Source organism: Crocodylus siamensis, chromosome 6 (genome assembly GCF_052110815.1).
Source record: "Crocodylus siamensis isolate JL-2025a chromosome 6, ASM5211081v1, whole genome shotgun sequence".
Classification (NCBI taxonomy): Eukaryota; Metazoa; Chordata; order Crocodylia; family Crocodylidae; genus Crocodylus; species Crocodylus siamensis.
Genome location: NC_143400.1, coordinates 84,691,525 through 84,715,037, shown reverse-complemented (window position 1 = coordinate 84,715,037; position 23,513 = coordinate 84,691,525).

The window sequence follows — 23,513 nt, the reverse complement described above, 5'->3', positions numbered from 1 at the left end:
AACACTCTTTAGTTACACCACGGGGAATTTAGGTTGGATATTAGGAAAAACTTCCTTGGGTGGTTAAGCATTGGAACAGATTCTCTAAAGAGGTTGTAGAAGTGCTATCATAGGACGTTTTTAACAGCAAGTTAGACAAGTACTTGGCTTGCTTATGTAGGGTTGATTCTGCCTAGAGTACAGTGTTGGGTAAATTACCTCCAAAGGTCCTTTCTGTTTCTGGTTTTCCCTAATGCTATGATATTATAATGCACTGCTTCTCAACCTTTTTAGACTTGAATCACTTCTCTATAACTTTTGTGAATTCTGTGGCACCCCATTTAAAAACTAATTTATTTATTTTTTCAGTTATTACTTCCTTGCAGAGGGGCCAGGTGTTGGAAAGGCAAGAAGCAGCAGGGAGAGCCTGAGCTTGCCTGTATCTGCTTATCTCTTCACACCTGGAGCTGAGCCTGTCCTTATCTGCTTATCTCCTCATACTGCCTGTGGCTCCCTTCAAAGGATCTCTTGGCATCCAAGGGTGCCGTGGACCCTGGTTGAGAATCACTACTACAATGGCTTCCTGGCTGCTATTATTTCTGCATGCATTCTAGTATAGATAATACAGAGTTTGCAATATAACTACCAGCTCTGCCCACAAGTCTTGCATTGTCCTCTTTAGACATGAAAATAAGATTTTCCTCCCATTGGCTCTCTTCCATAGAATCAAATATATTGTTTGTCCACTTGCATTATGGCCACAATTGCTTCCTTTCAAAGATCCCAAGTCCTGGAGTGAGTTGAACTTTCATGAAAAAAATCTAATTCTTTACATTTCTAAATCTCCTGGTTGCCAAGAAGTTTAAAGCAGTGGATAAGGTGTAATTGATACCATGCTGTCTGCCTGAATATGCAGACAACTTCCACTGAGCATCAGCATTTAGAGCCAGGGAATAAATGGAAGTGTTTAACATCTGGGTGTGCTCCTGGGCTCTGAAGCTTTCGTAATGAAGCCTATGGGCACTATCAGATTCCTCTTCTTGCACCATTTGATTTCAGAGATCAGACTGATGGAAATAAAAATGGTGGTGCTCTTCCAAGCATACTTGTGGCATGAAATGAGGCATGATTCAAAGTCAGCTGAGGAGATCTTTGATCCTCTCTTTGTGTGGTGACATTCTTCAGTAACAGTGAAACCATTAACCATGTCCACATTTCAGTTGTCCTCATCGGACATCTGCATTATTAGAGATAAATGAAGCAGTTCATATCTCTCCTAGCAGTTGTGCCTTGCTCTGAGAGATATGAACTGCTTCATTCATCTCTAATGGGCTCCTGCAGATGTAGGCAAGCAGTGTTAACACTCATTTCATTTATTCAAGATTTTCTGTGTAAACATAACCATTATGTTAGGTCACTGACTGGCCTGACTGGGCATCTACTTGCTGGCCAGGTTACCCTTTCCTAACAGTTTTTCTTTTATCTTTCTGTCTATTTTTTTTTACCTTACAAGTAGCGATCTAGGGAACAAAAGAGCAGTCCTTGAGATGAAGAGGTCACAGTGTGGTAGTGTGTGGGCTGAAGAGGACACAAGCTGCCATTTCACAAAAAGTCTATGAACTTGGGAAATGCGGGCAGGAAAGGCTTCCCAGCCTGTCGCCCAGCTAGAGAGACGCCTGGACAGGCTGCTGCAGTTCGTGCCTCCCCAGGAGAGCATGGTGGGAAAGGAATTGGGATAATAATCCATTCCTGTCCTTCATAATAGAGTTTGGGATGGTGATAGGGTTAGAACTAGTCTCTCTCATGTTCAATGCAGTTGTTCAGCTGAGTGAATTGTAAAGCATACCCATGAGTCCATAGGAATACACGTTACACACCATCTATAACCATCTGCATTTGCTTCAAGAACTCCAAATAGAGATGAATAGTAGCGAAGAGGTGAAATCCTGTTCCCATAGAAATCAGTGGGAGTCTTGCCAGTGACTTCAATGGGACCAGGATTTTTCCTGTGATACTGGAACCCCAAGGCTTACTTATACTTATTAATTTACTCCTGTTTTCCTCAGGTAGAAAGCAGAACAGGAGGAGGATACAGAGATATCAAACTAACTATCCCTGTGCTATAAGGAATGTTTCTGCTATCTCACGTAGATGAAATTATTTGTCCCAAAAAAGCAAATGAGTGGGAATGCTATCACTGCACCCTGTTGTTTAACTTATCATCTAGCAGCTAATCATAATCCCATGAAAATGCTGACCAGATATCCTGGAAAGCATCGACCCTGTCATTGTTGTGGAAGGTAATCCTGTAGACTGGACAGTTCCCTAAACCATTTCTGCAGGGCCTTATACACATTGTTGTACGGGATTTTGAAGCTTATCTGTTCTTAAGAATGAAATTTGATTATGGGTAAGATCTGTTTTAGATATGAACTTTGACACACACTACCTAGGGAGCTGACTGTTATCTACCATGCTCAATACTTTCACAAATCTGATACAATTGTAGCTGTGAGATGATAAATTATGCTTTTGCACTGGACAAAGAAGCTCTCTCCATGTGGTTCCCATGCCCCCCTCTGTGTGCTATTGCAGAAATAGTTTGCCATTGTGTTGCTCTGGTTCGGTGTCTTACTGTGCTCCTCTGCTGCAAGGATACTTATTCAAACCCTTTGCAGGAGGAGGGGGAATCAGCATGTAACATTTTCCCAGGCCCTCCCCAAACCATATTTAAACCAATCTCAGTTTTCCTTTTTGTTTCCTGCCCACTCAAACATTCTCGTCCTGTTACTGAAGGTACAGCGAGGTGTGCTCCAGCAGGCTGGACACAGGCCTTAGTGGCACGAGATATTAATTCTGTTCTTCTTTTTTCCACTGACTGAGTGACCTTGGGAAATCACTATGGTCTGCACCTTGAGAAGTGACCAGTACTGTTGAGCACTCAAACCTGAAGGGCCCAAATGAATGGAGATTTTCGAGAAGAGTGAATTGGAATGTCGGATGAGTCAAACAGGGTTGAATAAGTGCCTCCCTGTTCACATACAATACTTCAAGAGGTGCCCATGAAAAAACATGGTAAGTACAAGTATTCTGGTTCACTTACACTCACCTCATTAAAGCAGGCTCAGGCACCTAATTAGGAGGAAGCCAAGCCAATGGAAGCAGGGTCATTTCTCAGATGTTGCTCTATTCTCTGGAATCAGCACTTCCCTCTCTTTCAAAAAAATAAAAAGAGACTTTTATGGTTACAAAGACAGCTCTCACTGTGTAAGTCAATGTGCTTCTGCCTTGCTGAGTCTGCAGACAAACTCTCCCAGCCCAGGCAGAGGTGTGAACTTCCTCCATTAATCTTTATGAAGTGTTAACTTCAAAGCTGAGCGACAGCCATTTATAGGTTAATAGAACCCTATGAAAGAAACTCTCCACTAGAGTCATTACAAAATAGGTATTAGGGCATTAAGTGGAGGCTTGGTCAAATCTTGATTTTATTTCTGGGAACTGGAAACGGCCCCACTTCACACGCACAGGCTTTGCATGTTCATCATTTCCATTGCTGCAGTAGCATTAGACAACTGCAGGGCCAGGCAGTCAGACTGGGAAACCTGTGCTCAGTGATTTACGGAATGGGGAAGATATAGAGGTGATGATGACTAGCTGGACATAAGGACACTTTAAATGTTTCATATCTAGGACCAAATGATAGGACTTGGTATACAGTCTTTTAACGCATGCATGACAATGAAATGATGGGACTAAATTAAACCTGTATGTTTAAACTAAGTATATCCATCCACTAAGTACATGCCCAATTCTGATTTTGCCCTAGAAGCAGGGCAGCATGTTCATAGTTTATTCTATCATTATTATTATTATTATTACAATTATTATTATTACGCTACATATCAATATGGCCCTCAAGAATTATTGCACCCGTGCATGTCAGAGTGCCCATGCATTGATTTTATAGATCCAAAGTACTGGTCTCTGCAAATGGATGTTTTCCTTAAATCTGAACATCACAAAGATCCTCTTCCCTTGGAATAGGGCTCTGCTTCCTCAGCAGCACTGTCTGTCCTCTCTGTTTTCTGTGAAGGCTTTTCCTCAAGGTTCGGAAGCTGTTTGGAATGGTCAGATCATGGCCTTCTTTCATTGACATGCACCTCCCCTGTCCCAGTGAAAGAAGTCCAGAAAATAGGACAGCCAAGGCTCTAGTATAGGAGGCCCTACTTTACTGTCAGGGCGGCTAGGATCTGGAACCAACTTCCAAGAGAAGTGGTGCTGGCTCCTACCCTGGGGGTCTTTAAGAGGAGGCTGGACGAACACCTTGCTGGGGTCATTTGACCCCCGTACTCTTTCCTGCCATGGCAGGGGGTCGGACTAGATGATCTGCTCAGGTCCCTTCTGACCCTTCCAAACTATGAAACTATATTTTGTAGGTAGCCTCTCTGGGATTTTACAGGGCCACCATTGTCAGGTGTTACAACCTTCAAGAACCAGTGAAGTTTAGATGCAGAAGGGCTGAATGGATGCCTCTGGCTTCCTGCAGTTCTTTGAGAAGCACCAAATGGCCTCTTGACTACATCTAGAGCTTTATTTGATTTTCTTTTGGGCGGAGGGAGGGGTTGAGGGCACCCTATCCACCACCTCCAGAAGTTATGTTATATGTGTGGAACCTCGAGAAGAGGAATCCTCCCCAATTTTTCTCTTCAAATGCCTTCCTGTGAGAGGAGAATGAGTCATACCCTAAGCAGGTTCTGTGAATCCAGCTAAAAAAAGAGGAGGAAGGGTGTTTACGACGCTAGGTCACTGGGTGGCTCAAATTCTGTGCACTTACTTCCTTTCTCTGTCGCTGACTGACTGATTTATTCCTTTGTCCATTCCTCATCTGTAAAACAGGACAATTACTTCCTACCTTACAGGGCACTGTAATGAATGCCCGTGTCACCCATTACACTTAGTTAACATGTTAACTGCACTTGAAATACGAGCTTGCGAGTATTTGCATGTTCAAGCAACAGCTGTCTCTGTCAGAGGCAGATACCTGGCTCACTTGGCAGATCCAGTGACAGGAGCAGCATCCTCTCCCAAGCTTAGCTCCCTGCATCTCCTTCCGTCCACTGCCAGCAGCAGAGACCCAGCTTGCCCCAGTGTGCTGGGGCGGGCACTCCCAGGCTAGGCAGGACAACAGGGAGGGCACAGAGCACCGCTTATGGGTGGACGTGATTGCTGTGGTACCCAGGTCCTCATGGGTGGACTGCAGAGCTGCGGTGCCCAGTACTGGGGTCAATGTTGAGGGGTACGGGAAGCACAGCCAGCTCCAGCCCTGTCCAGAGTGCTGCTCGTAGTACGTATTGCTATGCAACTACTCAGACCATGTTCTAACTTTTAAGACAGCGTGAAATTGCTTACTACACCTCAGCTACAACACACGCTAAGTGTCCTTTTCAACAAAGCCCTAACTTTTGTGAGCCCCTAAGGTACCACAATGGTAGAGGCTCTATAAACAGGCCAGCAGACCACAGTCCTCTCCTATTACCTTGCAGGGAGGAAGATCTGTCACTCCCATTTGAAACGGGGAGGTGAGGCCCTGAAACGCCTTTTGCTGTGCAATTCACCTTAGTTAATAAAAACAAAACAAAACAGCATGTAAAAATAGCAAAGGAAGATACTTCCTGGCATTCAGTGACTAGATCCATTGAAGGTCTCCGAACCAGCTGGTCAGTAGCTGCCAAAACATGCCCAGCACAAAGGTCACTTTTGTTTGTATAAACCTGGGAAATATAAAAATGTGAGGAGGGGGAAAAAAGCCTTAACTAATTTACCTCTGTTTTGAAGAGTTACAAGTTAAATGGCCATGTTGCCATGGTTCTGCTCTGTGTTCTGTTTACAAGACTTGTCTTTTCCGTTATCAGTACAGTGACTAATGAGAAACAGAACTTCATTCCCAAACCTCCTTTGTGTCATAATGTTTGTTTCTTATCTATTTGAACTCCTTCTTTCCCTCAAAGGGCAAGAGCTGATACTTGGTGGTGCTCCATGTTGGTAGAAAATGTACGTTATAACTGCGACAGAGTATCATTATTTAGACAGCCAAATGTCTGGTGCTGCGGACAATAACAGTATTTACTGTATATCTCCAAGGATACACAGGGAACACACATGTACCTGCTTCAGGGTGTGAAACAGTTAACGGATGGGGTTAAGAAGCAACGTCTCCTCTGTGCAGTTATTACGTAGTCTTGATTACAGGGTTTCCTGAACTTTTGTCTGAAACATCTGGTACTGTGCACTATCGGACAGGGTATTGCATAAGAAATAACAGTGGTTTGTCCTAGATAGCAGTAGATAACACCCGTACCAATATTGACTCCTGTCAAATGAGTAGTTAACCTTTTGTAAACTAGCGTGTGGTGATTAGACACTGGAACAAACCTGGCATTATAGGTCATCTATACACACGTTCTGGGGTGGAGGGAGGGGGGTGGCCTTTAATCCGAGTGGCTCTGAGAGCTGCTCTAATTAAAGCACCTGCAGCATCATGTGTGTTAAGTGTCCTGTGCTTCAAAATGTCAGTGGGGGCACTTTAACTAAAGCTCTTTCAATGAGCTTTAGTTAAAGTGCACCTGCCACCACTTTGAAACATGGGGACACTGATTACTCATGCCGCGGAGGCTGCTGGAGCGCACTAATTAGCATACTCCAACAAACTCACAGCAGACTTGATTAATTGAGTCTGCTCTGACATGCTAATTAGCAGAACTCTGTCATGCGTATAGGTGCCCATAATTCCTATGTCCCAAAGGTGCTTTATGAACAGAGGCATAGCTCTACCGCTCTGTGCCTGGGGCAGGTGCATGGTGCCTGGGACAGTGCTAGCTTCTGCCATGCTGGTTGCAGTGGCATGATCAACCACTGTTGCAGCAAGGGTTGTTTTTGCACATCACCACAAACCTAGTTACCCACCCAGTAGCATCTTGTGTAGATGTGTTGACTGAGACCCCTGGCTGCTGGTGTCTTGAGCTACCTAGGAACCTGGTTGGTGACTTTGCATATCACCTAGGCTAGGGACAGAGGTTACACATAAACGGATTTAAGTGATCAGAAACTGGTTTAAATCTGTAACAGAACAGAACCTCGGTGCACATAAATCAATTTCAAAATGGCTGAAATTGGTTTAAGATAGACCTGGTTGACTGTACTATCTGACTTAACTGATTTGAGTTAAACCAGTTTATGAAACTTCTGTCCCAGACCCCTTCCTGGTTCAAGTTAAATCACAATCCCCTGGCACCCCAGCATACTTTGCAGCCCTGGGCTGGGCTGTTTGCTCCAGAGACCAGGGCTGGTACCACCCGTCTGCTCACTAGCTAGAGCAATGAGGGCTGATTGACAAAGAGACGGGGGGGGAGTGGGGTGGGGTGGGGTGGGGAAGGCAAGCCCAGCTGGGGATGCAGCCCAGTCTGTGGGTGAGGGGGAACTGGCTCCCAGGCAAACCCCAGCTGGGCTCTGGGGCCAGGGAAGGGGGTTAAACACCCCTTCTGCACTCTTACTGCTGGGTGCAACTGTGGTCTACAAATCCCAGAGGCACCTGGAAGCAGGAAGAAGTGATGAGCAACCCTGCAGAGTTCTGCTGTTGTGTTTCTGGACTGCAAATCCCAGAGACCTCAGGGGCAGCAGAAGGAAGTGAGCACACAGCCAGAGATCCCTGCTCTAGCACCCCTCCCCCCCGCCTTCCCCCAGCTTCTGGCCTGAACCACTGCAGGCATGCATCTGCATTTTGTGAATCAAAGGGAAATGTCTGTCCAATTGTTTCTCAGTTTAATTTCTGTAGTTTAGACTAACCTGCAAAGACTGAATCAGTTCAGCCTCAGGCTTTTTGACTGTGGTTAGCCCTAGAGTGCACTGTAGATCCTCCCTGTCCTGTTTGAACTGCATTCACTATCTTCCCAGAAACACTGTTCTTTGCTAACTCATTTCCTCACACCTGACTACGTCCAGCTGAAGTGCAGCAATTGGATGGAGCCCATGTCACTCATTCTAGGTCCTCTAAAGGCAGATTACCCCCCTCCACTTCAGCTGTCATAGCACAATGATGGCTAGATATTTAAAAATGACTCAGTAGCCAATATGGCAATCTGGGTGTTGGGCTGTTCTGAAAAGTCCAGCTTTTAAATGTGTGCATAGTGAAACAATGAAACATTGCTATTTCTGCTTGCTCTGAGTATGATTTCCACGTGTATTGTTTTAATTGTATCCCCCCAAAAGTTCTTGATTAAGTAGATTTTACAGACCAGAAGCTAATTAGCAAGAAAGAATTGCTCTAGATTTTACAGATTGATAGTTACATTCTAATAGCTCCTTCTAATTTCTTTTCTGAATGATGAAACTGGCTTTTTCTATTTTTCATTCTTGGTAGAGAAAATATAAGAGTATATATCATAACAGGAGGAAGAAGCACATACTACAGAACAAAATATGCATATTGACATGAAGGGAAATGCATCCCCAAATGCTGCTCTGCAAATCTGCCAAAACATTTGTAAATAAGTTATGTTGCTGTTTTTTTCTTCCTCCCTCTGATTTGTATAATGGTAGATTTTGCATCTGTTCAGACTTCAAACTGGGAAATATACTCTGTCCCTTTAGCTACCAAATCAGTATAGCCTCAGAGGCACAAACATTTGTGGGTCCTCTTCTCTACCCTCCAAATCAAACTCAGCACAAATAGATGGCTGTGTCTGTGTGTGTATACATATATATTTAGTATTTTCAGACATCACAGAAATATACATAAAAGTGTATTCATCAGTGACTTAGGGACAGATCCTCTGTATAGCAACTAAAATGAGCAGGCCAGTGACCTAAAAATGTTTTCCTGGCTCTAAGATCCATAAACATGCATGTTTTTCTCTCTCCTTTGGCATTTGGTTTGCTACATCTGCTTATCCTCTCTTCCTCTCAAATGTGAAGACACTAACATAAATATGAAATTAAACCTGCCCAGTTAAAATCATCTGCAAAAGTAGACAAACACTGACTGTTAATTGTTGCTAGAAAATTGGAGACTTGATAGTGCCATCCTTGCCTAGGAAAACCATAATCAGAGGATGAAGCCTGATATGCAAACCTGGAGGTGGGGGATCCCATGGCAGTAAGAAAACCCAGTGACTATATCGGGATTTTGCACAAGGCAAGTATTTGTACTTATAGAGCCAAGCATAGGATCACAGCCAACATTTTGCTTGGCTGTAGCATTACTCTTTCCCAGAACACCAATGACTTTTAAGGTAGAGAATCATTACCCAGAAATCCCCTATTTATCCTTTCTCTCCTGGGTTCTATTGGGATCCTACACGCTACTTTAAAAAGGCAGGAAAATATTAAACTATTTTTAATAGGTAGGATCATAGAAGTTAGTGGGAAGGTTCATTGGGTTGCCTGGTCCCCTTACAACTTACACACTAAGGGTTGTCAAACTTGCATCTGAACAGATTGTAAAATGAGGAGAAGTGTCCCTGTGAATCACCTCTCTACCCATCTGTGACAATGTAACACCCTGTGGTAAGTAACCACTACAATAGTCTACATGAAAAATAACGATTGTAGAGACAGGTTTACCTGGGCACTTCTGCTCCTTTGGTGGTGACAATAGTGGTGGCACATGGGGCAGTTTTAGTGGCTGGGCTGCTGGCTGCAGTGGCATTGGCAGTGGCTGGACCGGTATCACAACAGCTGCTATTTTTGCACCCCAGCTAAGTGGCCTGGTACTACTGCCCCAGGCACCCCCTCAGCTGTACTAGTGACTCTATGAATATATCTCATGTACTTAGCTGTCTTCCTAAGTGACTTAGCTGCCAAAAACAAGGAGGAGGAGAGGCATTTCTTAATGGACTATCAGTGGTCTACTGACCAGTTTTGGTACCATGGGAATGTACAGTGCTCTAATAAATAATGAGTCATTTAGATAGAAACATGTGTTAAAAAACTGAGAGCATCAATCTACTTTAATGAATAGCATTTAGAAGAATTTATACTGCTACATACATACTTCCATTTTAATACCAGCATATCTTAAATGTGTTTTCCTTTCAAAATGCTGCTTTTTGCAGGAGTCATGCATCTCACTTTCTTCAGTAAGGACAAAGTGATTTAGCTTAATAGGCCAAAGTAGCGTATGAGTAAATGTAAAAGCAGAAGAAATGCTACAGATGATTTTCTACTCATTGGAATGGCATACTTTTGATTACAAATATAACTGCCCTGGTTGTTACAGAATATTTAAACTTTTTTTCTCTTCCAGTTATGGTGCCTATGTTTTTTTATGGATAAGCATAAACAAGTGTCTGTAGGAGGGGACTTTTACACAGTGAGCCTTCAAGAAAGGCATCGTGTCAACAGCACCTAGCAGAGATGGACCAGGATCCTGGCAGTAAGTATCCTACCTCAAGTATTTGTAAAAGAGAAGCATAGACCCCTGAAACTCAACAGATCATCTTCATCACTAAGAATCTCTGCATTTCAGAGTCAAACAAAAAGGAGAGAGAACAATGCAGACACAGGAAAAACACAAGTACAAAAGGTGCTGCAGAAGATACCCTGCACCATCCTCTCTTCCTTCTAAACAAAGCTGCGAAGACAGCAACTACATAGGGGCAGAAAAGTAGTTTGGATAAAATAAGAAGGGACCTGAACTTTGACCCACAACTTGAACTGAATCCAAAGCAAAGATTTAATTCATACCTTTATGTAGCAGGGCACTAAGGTGCCTGCTACTTGAAAAGCAGCAGTATGGGCTCAGGGGCTGGTTGCTAGGGGCGACCAGGAGGAACCAATGGCCCACACCTGGGGAGTCAGCTGACCGGAAGGGGCGGGGCTGACTACTATAAGACCCAGACTGGAGGCTGTGAGTGCTCTCTGCTGGCAGCCAGAAAGGAGGAGCGCTGCTTGACTAAGAGAAAGAGCTCAGCCCTGAATGTGGGAAAGGGAAAAGGCCTGGATGTACCAGCAGCTAGTTACACGGGTGAGAAGGGTGGTGTGGTTTGGAGAACGGTTAGCCGTGAGGTTTAGCTTTGTGTTACAGTCCAGGGGCTTGTGTTATTGTTTTTTGTTGTTGTTACACTGGAGGACCGGGTGAGGCTATTAAGGGTTGGAGGAGGCCTCATAGGGGCTTCATGATAGCATGGGGACCCCGGTGCCAGAGAGGGCACAACATTCAGGGGTGCATTGAGCCCAGTCCTGAGAAGGGGAGCAGAGGATTGGGGTGGGGACCAGGTCAGGCTGAGGCCACCTGAGCCCTACAGGAGGTTTAAGACCTGAGGAGCAGATTTGGGGGGGCCAGGCACAGCTATGGCCACCTGAGCCCCAAGGCCCCAGTGAGGGCGGTGCGAGATTGATGAGTGCCAAGGAGCACGGTTGCCAGGCAAGCCAGAAGCGCTGGTGGGGCACGGGAGAGTGAAACCGACCGAACAACGTCCGGCACATCTGCAAGGTTGGAGTGTGGTGCAGGGGTGGCTGGAGCCACGCGTAGCCCATAAGGCTGGGGTGCCTGGAACCCCATTATAGGTCCAAGCCACAGAGGGGACCAGCAGAACCGCAGCCAGGGGAATGAAGGGCAGTCTCCCTACATAACTACAGAACATCAAAGACGTGGCAGGCGAGATTGTGAGGGTGCTTTTAACACGGACTTGGCATGGTGGGGGGCACTAGGGGAGATCACGGCCACCCCTAAGACCCTGCGCTGTCACACCTTAAATATTAAGTCCTGTTATTTCAGTACATTTTGCATAGCTATGCACTTCTACTTCCAGCCTGATCATGTATTTTCATAAGGAAAGGACTGTACAAGTGCAGACAGATAAAAACTGTGAGATTCTTGTAATATATGAACAAGGCTGTAGAACAGCTTTCTTTCAACAACAGCCACCTGCTGGCTCTTCTCACCAGCCCTGATAATTTCAGCTTCATCTCCAAGTTGTCTTTTACCCTAAGTAAAATACAGCTTTCCTATGTTCCTACAATTCTTACAGTTGCCATTTGTTCAAACCACAGCATACTTACCCACTACGCCATTATATTGGATTTAAACATCTTGGGACAAATCCCATTCTACTTATCAGGTATCTACGCGTGAGTCTGTTCCTCCCAATAATGCATCAGCTCTTGTAACACACCTTCAGCTTAGCCTGAAGACAATATATGAGGTAAAAAGTAGCAAGGAGAAGAAAGACCACCCACCTGCTGCATTAGCAGTTTGTCATTGACTTCAGCAGGGTGGAATAGATAGCAAATAGGTGGAACAAAATCTGATTTCTGGTCTTCATCTTCATGGATAAGTGGTTTAAACCTTATTTAGTAAGGCTAGGTACTGATATTCAAAAGCCCAAGGTAGAATCAATCTAAGTTATGTGGTTTTCTGTAAGTGGCATAGTTTAGATCAGTAGCAAACAGAACACAAGTTCTCCCTTTTGGGGATACAGAGAGTGAGGAGGAGCAAATCTGAGATCAGGTTCTACCATTTTTAAACCAGTCTATGGGTGCTGAACTTCTGTTCTGTTATGGGTATAGACCAGTTTCCAATCACTTATACCAGTAAAAGTGTAATGTCTGTACCTGGCCATGACGAGGAAAAAAAGTGGTCTGTGGTCTGAACCACTGAAGGGAATAATACAAGTAACAGATCTTGCCTTACTTCATTCCTCCCTGTTCTGCATAAAAGGAAGCTTGATGATATCCTGTGCTCACATCCATCTCCATTTTTCCATACACATGTGGAATTAACTCACAATATCAGTCCTTCCCACCCCCACATTCAAAGTTCTCTTAAACTCTGTTTCTACAAGACCCCAAAACACTGCACTAAAAGAACAGAAATATAACTGGCCCTTTTCTGGTTTTCCTTTGCATATTGCCTTATTTGCCTGTGCCTTTTGTGAGATCTTCAGAGAAGCACAAGCATTAATTTCTGAGTCCTGACCTGGCCAGTGTCAAGCATAACAACAAAAAGTATGTTTTTCACTATCTTACCTACCCCCTTCCCCGCATTCTGCACAGAAGGTATTAATGTATTCATTTAATAAACCAAATGCTATGATAAGCCCATGGTATTTCTGATGGGGAGGGCATCAATTCTGTATCTCTCTGATCAGGTTCCTTGTGAAATATTTTGGAACATATAAGAACGGCTTCTCCAGTCAGACAGGCTGCAGGGGTCTGGTGTAGAGAGATCTTAGTGCAGCCCGAGTCAATCAGTGGAGCACCAAAGCAACCTTCTGTAATGCTACTCATCTAAGCTACAGATTAAACCATATCTTTGAGTTCTTATAAAATACTTTGAAAGCATTTCCCCAATATAAAACTCCAGCAAAAATGAAGCAGCGGAGCAATTTTTAGCGCTTCCAGCCCAAAGAAAGAAAAAACACCATAACTTTCATGAGGGCTCAGTCATTCAAGCTGGGGTCAAGCTGACATCCATATATGTTGAGGCAGTTCAGTTCTTAGTGAAACGGAGTCAGTCATATAATATTTGAAATGACAGTGCATTTACCCTGGTTAAAATAATAATTACTGCATGAAATTGGCTTTTGAGATTGGTTATATTTTAACTAATATATAAAAGATATGAAAAAAAATGACGGACGATGGCTTTCCTTGACAGCATTACACAAGCTCAGGGTGGTGTAGTGATTTATTCTGTTTTCAGTAAAATGCTGACTGTAACTTATCCTCAGGAAGTGAGCCCAGTAAATGTATGTTTAATGTTTAATGTTCAGCTGTAAGAACAGAGCTGTTGGTGCATACAAAAGGCATGATTCTCTGGCTACATTTTCCTATCTATATGAATTCCCTGGAAGTCACACCCTGGAATTCCCTGGAAGTCACTCCCTGCACAGCAATTAGGACAAACTTCCTTCAGCAATGCAGTTTGAGGGCCTATATAAAAATGACACCTTTGGCATTAGTTCAGCACAGCTCTTAAGCACGTGGTGAAAGTCAGTGAAAAGAGTTGCACGCTTAGTTAAGTACGTGTTTTGCTGAATTGGGACCTACATCTGGTGCCTGAGTGTTTCCAAGTCAGAAACATATCTCTTACAGATAAAAACGATAAGAAGTGTGAATTGTATCCCAGGAAGTCAAATGCCTTACAAATATTCATAAACTCAGCCTTGCAATATTGTCATTGTTTCACCCATAATAAATCCGTTTCAGGAACGGAACTTGCATTTTCCGATTCAGACTCCTGTTCTTGGAGCCATGTCCTGGCTCCAAGGGCAACTATGATGCCCCCTGGTGACCCAGTGGCTCATGCCCCACTCCGGCTCCTCAGGGTACCCTGTCTTTTCTTATTTGCCTGCCCAACTTGATGGAATTTATAGTATCACAGGACGCAACTACATTCATTCAGTACCACGGAATAGGCTATTCAAGATGAAAACTATGTCCCCAGCAAATGTGTTCTTTGCAAATGGTCTGTGTGTCTGGACCTTCAGCATCAGGTTAACCATGAAACTTGTCATCTTTAAAGCATAATGCAAACCCACCTTTTCCTACCTACCACATATTCATTGTTTTACAATTTGACTCAAGTATCAAATTCAGAATACTTTCTCCCGGTGATGAGGCAGAAGAGGAAGGCTACCTTCCACCACTCCCAAATTTCAGGTTGAGTCTGCTTTTTTGGCAGCAGCAAAAGTAATTTTTTCACTTGTATATCTGAAAGATGTGATGTGGAATCACCGAGCATAAAGGCAGCGCTTCATTCAGCTAGTCCTATAGTCATTTCTCTTACTGTGGTTGCACATCAAACAACCCTGGTAGAAGTTAGCCAAGGGACTTCCTAAGGAAGGCCATTGTTTCAAAGATTCATAGGCTTGAATCAAACTAGAACTCATGCTTCATTGAACTTGGGGATACATTGGAGCTGTTTCCAAAATTTTCAGTTCGGGCTTGTCACAGTCTGAGACTTTTAAATCCAGGCAGCAGAGCTGCCATAAATTTGAGTGAGTGGACATTGTGTCAGAGTAACTATGATGTGATTAGTACAGCTGGAACATGGCACAAAAGCCAAAAATAAAAATATGAAACCACACATGCCTTCATACACATGCACACAATAAGGAAATCTTTGTGGCTCACTGTTCCTGTCAGACAAGGTAATGCGTCTGTAAATGTCACCCAGCACGAATACATCACTTTATTAGCAATTCTAAAACACAGAAACAACCAAAGGTGGGAGTGGAGGAAGAGACTGCCAAATACTTTTGAAGCCAGTCAGAGACTGGATGAAGCAAAGGAGAAATTATGCAAGAAAAATAAATCTCTCCAGCCAATAAAACCAAGAATCACTGAGGAAGTTGCCTATGCCAGTCCTGGCCCTGAAAGAAAAAGCTCTCTTCGTCTAGAAGGCAATCGTGACTTCTTCTCATGGTGTACTTTATCCTCAACCATACAACCCCAATGACTGAATTGTCCCATACCAGGTCCACCTATGCCCCCAAAATACTCTCTGTGAAATGCACAAGATGACTGGCTATGTATAGACCGAGGCGGGCAATTAGAGGCAGGTCCTGTCAGACCAACCTGGTGGCCTTTTATGACTAGGTCACAAAATCCTTAGATGTAGGGGTAGCAGTGGACATAGTCTTTCTGGACTTTAGGAAGGCCTTTGACACTGTCTCTCACCCCATTCTCATTTAAAAAACAAGGGGACTGTGGTGTCGGCACCTACACAGTCAAATGGGTCACTAACTGGCTGGAGGGCCGCACCCAGAGAGTGGTAGTGGATGGGTCATTTTTGACCCGGAGGGATGTGGGCAGTGGGGTTCCTCAGGGCTCGGCCTTTGGGCCCACACTGTTCAACATTTTCATCAGCAGCTTGGACGAGGGGGTAAAAAGCACCCTGTTCAAATTTGCTAATGACACTAAGATGTGGGGGGATGTGGGCACACCAGAAGGGAGGAATAGTCTACAATCGGACCTAGACAGGTTATTGGGGTGGGCAGATGAGAACAGGATGGGATTCAACACTGACAAGTGCAAGGTGCTGTACCTGGGGAGGAAGAACCAGCAGCATACCTATAGGCTGGGGAACTCCCTTCTCGTCAGTACAGAGGCAGAAAAGGATCTTGGAATCATTACTGGTGCCAAAATGAACATGGGCCGACAGTGGTGGGACGCGGTCAGGAAGGCTAACCACACCTTGTCATGCATCCACAGATGCATCTCGAGCAGGTCCAAGGAGGTGATCCTCTCCCTGTATGCAGCACTGGTCAGGCCGCAGCTGGAGTACTGCGTCCAGTTCTGGGATGTGGATGACATGGAGAGGGTCCAGAGGAGGCCACTCACATGATCACGGGGCAGCAGGGCAGGCCCTACGATGAGAAGCTAAGGGAACTGAACCTGTTCAGCCTCCAGAAGAGAAGGCTGAGGGGGGATCTAGTGGCCTGTTACAAACTAGTCAGAGGGGACCAGCAGGCACTGGGGGAGTCCCTGTTTCCCTGAGCACTACTAGGAGTGACTAGAAATAATGATCACAAGCTGGCAGAGGGTAGATTTAGGCTAGACATCAGGAGGTGCTACTTCACTGTCAGGGCGGCTAGGATCTGGAACCAACTTCCGAATGAAGTGGTGCTGGGTCCTACCCTGGGGATCTTTAAGAGGAGGTGAGATGAACACCTTGCTGGGGTCATTTGACCCCAGTACTCTTTCCTGCCATGGCAGGGGTTGGACTTGATGATCTGCTCAGGTCCCTTCCGACCCTACCAACTATGAAATTATTTTGGGTGGAGGGCCACTTACTGAGTTTTGGCAAGCCATCGAGGGCTGCCAGGAGCAGATAAATATTAATTTTCTAAATTTTTTAGGTGCCCTGAGGGCTGGATAGAATGGCCTGGCAAGCCACATCCAGCCCACGGGCTGCATTTTGCCCACCTCTGGCAAAATGCACTATGTGCATGGTAAACTGGATCATGTATATGTAGCAGGGGAAAATAACAACAGCACTCCAATGAAGTCCTACTGGAGGAACTCTTTTTGCTGTCATTAGTACTAAAATTAAATGTTTCCTTATTATAGATGAGCAACTAGAGGAGGAAAAATCACAAGCCCTCGAAGATTTTATTCCACTTACTAGAATGCATTAGCACATCTCAGTAGCACATTACAATTGTAGGATTAAGGTCAGGAATCCAAATGAGTGGAGACATTTACCCTGGATCAGATACAGGTAACAAATATAACAAGGAATTTTTGCCTGGCCTACTTCAGATAGGAAGTCTATTGAGGAAGAACTACAAGGGTCTAGCAGTGGAGAAAGTCTTCTTGACTTTTCTACTGCCGTTTAACAGCTACACTAGACATGGTATGGTAGAAAATAATATAAGTAGCACTAAAGATAATGAAAGCATGAAATACGAAGGAAATGTACCTGTTACACTAGTGGATTAAACTCAGTGGAGCTGCACCACTTTCTATGATATCTGAAAACATTTCAGTTCTACTGAAAAAAATAGGATCAGAAGCATTCCTCCCACAATCCTCTCATTTATCTCCTTATGTAAAACAACAAGGTCTTCCACAAATGTCTTCTGACATTTCAATTAAGCCTGTCAAAAACTTTTTTTCCAAACAGTGCCTATTTGGACAGGGCTGTCCAGCTTCTAATTGGTTGGGGGCCATATGCCCTGTGGGCTGCACCATGGTCCATGGGTAGACCAGAAGCCCCCTGGCACCACATGTTGCACCACATTATACCACCCTCTGGGACAGATAGAGGAAGTAGAATTTAGAGAAGGGAAGTGACCCTGGGTGCTGCTGAATCCAGAGCAATGTGGGGCAGTGTGGGGGAATGACAGCTGGTGGGACCCCCTGTGCGTCACATGTGGTGCATAGACTGCCAGTTGGACAGCACTTTGTTAGAACATGGTGTGGGATTGGTGACCCTAGACTGAGGTTCTCTATTTAATCATAGTATAAGTGGGAGGCAACCAGGTCAGGGAACCGGGTCTTTGAGGCAGGGCTGAGGGTCTAAGAACCAGATCCAGAGGAAAACACTCGAGCAGTGTCTATGACACAGGCCAGAGTCAAAATCCAGAAAACCAGCAACCAAGTTTCCACAGCCAAGAAGCAATCCACAAGGCAAAGTCCAAGCAGCAAGTCAAGCTAGGGGTCAGGACCCAGGCAACCCAGGACCCAGAAGGTTCAGGGGGTTCTTCACAGCAGACTGGGTCAAAACTGTTGGCTAACCTGGAAACCCATGGCCCCATCTGGGTCCTAATCGATAAGCAGAGCTCCTAACAGCTCATCAGGGCATTCACTGTTCCTAAACAGGGGCAGAGTTCATTACCTAGTGACTTAGTGCAGGTTTGACTGCTTAGGTACTTGGCCCAGGCATGCCAGCTTGATCTGGGTCCCTGACAATAAATGTGGAATGAACAGTAATAGGACAGCTTTTCCCACAAGTGTGCCCTGGTGGATCTGCCACAATGGTGAAGGCCTATTACTTTGTGGACTGTTCAGTCTCAGACAGCTCTGTTGACACTACTAACTGCCTTGCCAATACTGATGATCACATGCCTACAAGGAAATGAGAACACACCAGTAAAATAATTTTAGAACACCATCCATTGGATTCTAGTGACTGAAAGTCATTATCATTCAGGGATGGATTAGAATCAGTGACAACAAAAGTGGGAGGCTCTGTATCACATTCTGAATTCTCAGTGCTCCCAGTGGGTTATATATTATAGTTTATATTATAAGCTTCTCCAGATGTAATGAAGAAGGGCTTGTCTGAGTACAGTATTCATAGTTTTAACAGGTTAATTCTGACTGGTTTGCTTAATATACTTAGCTCAGTTCCTGTTGGCTAATGTTGATGTTGGCACTATTAGGCTGTGAAAACATTGTGCAGATGTCCTCTGGTGATCCAGTACCTCCCTAGTACTTGTAACTATCAAAAAATTAACTCTTTGTCTATGGTTGTTCTTGTTGGGTGATTAACCAGAGACCTTTTACTCTTGTTTGCCTACTTTCTTTTGCAGTCTGTCTAACCTGTTTATCTAACTCAGTATTATTCCCTTTGCAGGCTTAAGTGTTGGTCAGCATGCATAACCAACACTAAATTACCAAGACTAAGGCTTCATTTTGCTTGGATGGGAATGACCCCACAGTTCTAGACTTCACTGGGTAGAGCACTGACCAGATTTGGAGAAGGCAGACGGACCAGGACATAGCACATCAGTCAAATGGTCAGGGTGATAAATGGCAAACATCTTCTTAGTAGGGCTGTGCGAAATGGCACCGTTCCATTTCACCTTCAGTTTCAACGGTTCAACAAAACAGTGTTCTGTTTCAAATGTCATTTACAGTCAAAACAGCTGTTCTGTTTCATTCTATTGAAACAGAAAGGCTGTTTCAATGCTGTTTCGATGTTTCGCTGGGGATGGGAAGTCAGTGCTAGATCACTCAGGGGTGGGAGGCAGCGCAGCTGGGCTGCTTCTGCATCCCTGGTGCTAGATCATGCTGGGGGCCCCTCTTGCCCCCTGTGGGATCTAGCACTGGGGATGGGGAAGCAGCCTCCTGCTCCCAGTGCAATCTAGTATGAGGGATGGGAAAGTAGCCCAGCTGGGCTGCCTTCTGCTCCCAGCGCAATCTAGTGCCAGGGATGGGGATCTAGTGCAGGGGATGGGAAGTCAACCCAGCTAGACTGACTTCCCATCCCTAGCCTATGGTTGAAACATTTTGACTTTTGAAACATTTTGACTAGTCCCATTTTGTTTCAAGCCTATTTTGACAGCCTTTGTTTCATTCCAATTTTGCTGTTTTGACCATCCAAATTGGTCGAAACTGTCAAAATGAAACGGACAGTGAAATTTCTCACAGCCCTACTTCTTAGTTTTAGTTTTAACCATCTTTTAAAATAGTTATTTATTTCTTTTGTAGGTCTACATTTCAGATGATTTTAATGCTCGTCTTTTTCTCTATCTAGCTCTGAGTTATATTGACTTTAATTCTGCCTTATTTTATGCTAAATATTGCATATATATAGTGGAGTTTAGATTTGTTATCATATATATATGTATGCCTTTTTAAGCCTCTATCTATAATTATTGTAGCAAAGCATAGCATTTGGTATTTAAGTTCTATTAACCCTTGTCCTTTATTCTTTCATCTAATTCTTGCCTTTTTCCATCTGGTTGTAACCTTGATCAGTCATGGTTTCCCACACTTGCCGCTGATGTAAAGCAGATGAAATAGGAGGTTGGCACTTGACAGCCAATCCAGGCTGAAGATGCTGGTAGTGACAGCTGAAGGTGGGAATGTTAGATTAGACTGTAGCACAGCTCATGGTCTATGAAGGGGTACGCTTTGGGAAAGCTCCATTTGGAGACAGATGCTGATGATGGTAACATCTTGTGATAGGAGTCCTCTGAATTTCCAGCTTCGTAGGTGGATTCCCAGACAACGGGACAGAGCAGATTCTCCTTGTTCCTCCTCTCTCCCTATTGTTACTATCATGGCTGAGCGTAGCTTGGGTTTCCAGAGCCACAACGGGCTTTGGCATTCTATTCCCAATAGTTCTAGGGAAATAACCATAAAGATGTCAGTCATCTGCGGAAAGTTGGATGTTTAGATGGTGTTTAGATGGTGTTGGTTCCCCCCCTTATTTCCAGCTGCTAAATCGTAACAAATAATTTCTTTCCCAATGCCATTCTTCCATGTAATTACCACAGAGGTTCTGACTGGAAAGAATCTCAAGATAATCTCCTTCTGGAAATGTTATGCATTGTCTGAAGGAATGAGAATTCCCACTCTGGTATTTTATAGTGACTGCTAGAATCCAAGCAAATGAAGGGCATGGTTCATTTTGCTTTTTTAAATATTTTCCTGCAGGCCAATTAAAGCTTTATTTTGATTTCTTTTTTTAAAAAGAGATAGCATGAATCAAACCTAGAAACTCATTGTCCAGTATAAAAGTTGCTCTGTGGAGTTTATCCACAGTATTAGCATATCACATGAATTTCCAAGAGGCGTAAAGCCTAAGAGATTGATCTGTTAGCTGGGTGAATCAATGGCCTAATGCATACTCTTAAAGTACTGTCAACAGAATGGCATTAGGCATTTATAAGACATATAAAATGAGTTAGGTTGCCATCCACCCCTTGAAATGTACTGTTCTAATTTACAGAAGTATGTTCTAAGAGCCTTGTTCCCAAATCGTACAGAGGAACAATGGGTTCAGCTTGAAGTTGAAACAAGGGTAAATAAATGTACTATTTCATGGAAGACCATGCTCAGTACCTAATTCTAGACAGCCAGGAAGTTAATTGTTCCTGATTTTTAAACAAACCCTTCCAGACCGGTGTAAGCCAGGTGCCTAACCTTCTGTTTTTGGGGGGCGGGTTTTGCTCCCTACAAGGCCCTCATCCAGTCTTCCCAAATAAAACACAGGGGGTTTGTACACACCACAAAATTGGCCTTTAAAGCAGCTTAAATGCCATTTTCCACTGCTTTAATGGCACTGCTGTTTCTACTGTCCATGGCGTATTGCAAGTTGAATGACTTTGGGACTTAGCAAAATTAAACATGTCCAAGGTGTTTTAGTTTGCTACCTCACAGCCACAGGAAGCACTCGGCCCCGTGCAGCTCAGGGTCTGTGCAGGTAGCCCGTGCAGGCAGCCTGGAGGTAGCCCGTGCACACAGGCTCCACTGAAAGAAAAAAAAAAAAAGCTGTGAGCCTGATTTATTTTTTTTCCTCCCCTGAGCCTGCCTGAGCTGTGTGGGGACCCAGTGCTTCCCTCTGTGGCAGCGGTGCTCCCTGGGACTGTCTGGGCCAGATGCCTGCGGGTGGGTGCTGCCAGGGGGGTGCCACCCCAGAGGGAAGCACCCACCCCTGCAGCTCAGGGACTGCTCAGCCCACCAACAGCTCACCCTCCCGCCCTCCCTGCCACCGGAGAAGCAGGTAAGGATTGGGCTCGACCCGTGTGTACATGCCACAGGGGTTTATTTCAGTTTAATTTGAAGTGGTGGTTTTAAAAACCCACTGCTTCAATTTAGGGAGAATTAAACTGAAGTAAATAAACCCCCATGGCTTGTATAAGCAGCCACAGTCTTTAAGTACCAACCAAGCAAACAAATAACCAAACCCAATCCAACCCTCCTCTCAAGGACACTTAAGAGGGGAACTCTCTGACTCTTTTCCCGGCATAGCATCCTGGCCTTTCCATATAACAACCTGTTTAGCTCACAACTTGCTTCCTTTCTCCCTGCCAACTTTTCCTTCACAGTTTTCTTTTCCTAGCACTCTCTACTGGGCTTTTTAAGCTCCCAGTGGGACATTCCCTCATTATCAGAAAGCCCAAAGCCCAAAGCCCTTAACAAGGCTGGCTACCCCTTTGTAAGGGGACAGCTCACTCTGCTACACCAGGAAGATGGCATTAGACTCTCTCCCCAGATTATCTGGGCTCTTGATATATGGGTCCTCCTTTTGTTGTTGTATAGGGATAGGAAGCTGAAGGCGCTCCTACCTTATTGGTATGGAGGGAGGGACCATTCCTTCTGTCCAAATGACAGAAAAGAAAAGAAGTGATGTTGTCTTCTATAACAGGCACGTGGTAGGGAGGTCAGGAGTCAGGGAAAGAATCCTAAAACTGGAAAAGGCATGGGGGGGCCGGGGGGGCTGAATATCTGATGAGCTACCCCCCTCCCCAGAGCTTGAGAAGGGGTAGTGAATGGACCCCATTCCCTCCATGTCCCTTTCTTGCTAAAGCTACATGGATGACTGAGTCATATTTATGTACAAGAAAGGAAGGGGTCCTATTACTGATCAATTCCCTAATCCCATTGAGGACACAATGAGCATGTGAGTGGTGGGCCCTCCATGGTGAGGAAGAGGAATGGAGTAAAGAGCCTTCACACATGTTTAAGGTTAGAATTTTCTTCTGAACTGGTGGCAGGGCAGTGTTTCACTGTATAACTAGAGGAACAGATGGTGCAGAAGGATCACCACTCTTAAAAAAACAAAATTTTAAACCGTTTTCCAGAAACTGTCAAGGCCGAGTATTAAGGAAGATGCAAGGTCCAGGGTTGTCATCATATCCAAGGTGTCAAGGCCAAGTATTAGATGAGGGAAAAGATCATGTGTTATATTCACTTGCTCAAGGATTGGCAACATTGGACAGGCTGCAAGAGCTTGCCTGCATGCCCATTTAAATGGCTGAGTGGCTTCTTGCTTCCTTTGGGTCATGGGCCAATGGGGATCAAGGCCAACATAGCCCTAAATCAAGTGTGTGAGGGTGGGCAGTCCTCCTGCAAACATGGGAAATTCTCAATCTGTGAGCCCTCAACTATATGTGAGGGTGAGTCATCAGAGGAGCAGTTCAGCAAATTGGGTAGGTGGAGAGGATATTTCCTTTCCCTTGATCCTTAGAGTGCATCTCTCCTGCTCTTATCCAGTGGTTATTGCTGCCAGCCCTCCTTCCTCTAGTGGCAGAGACATCTCCATTTCTCACTGTCTGCTAGATGGTTTCACCTCTTTC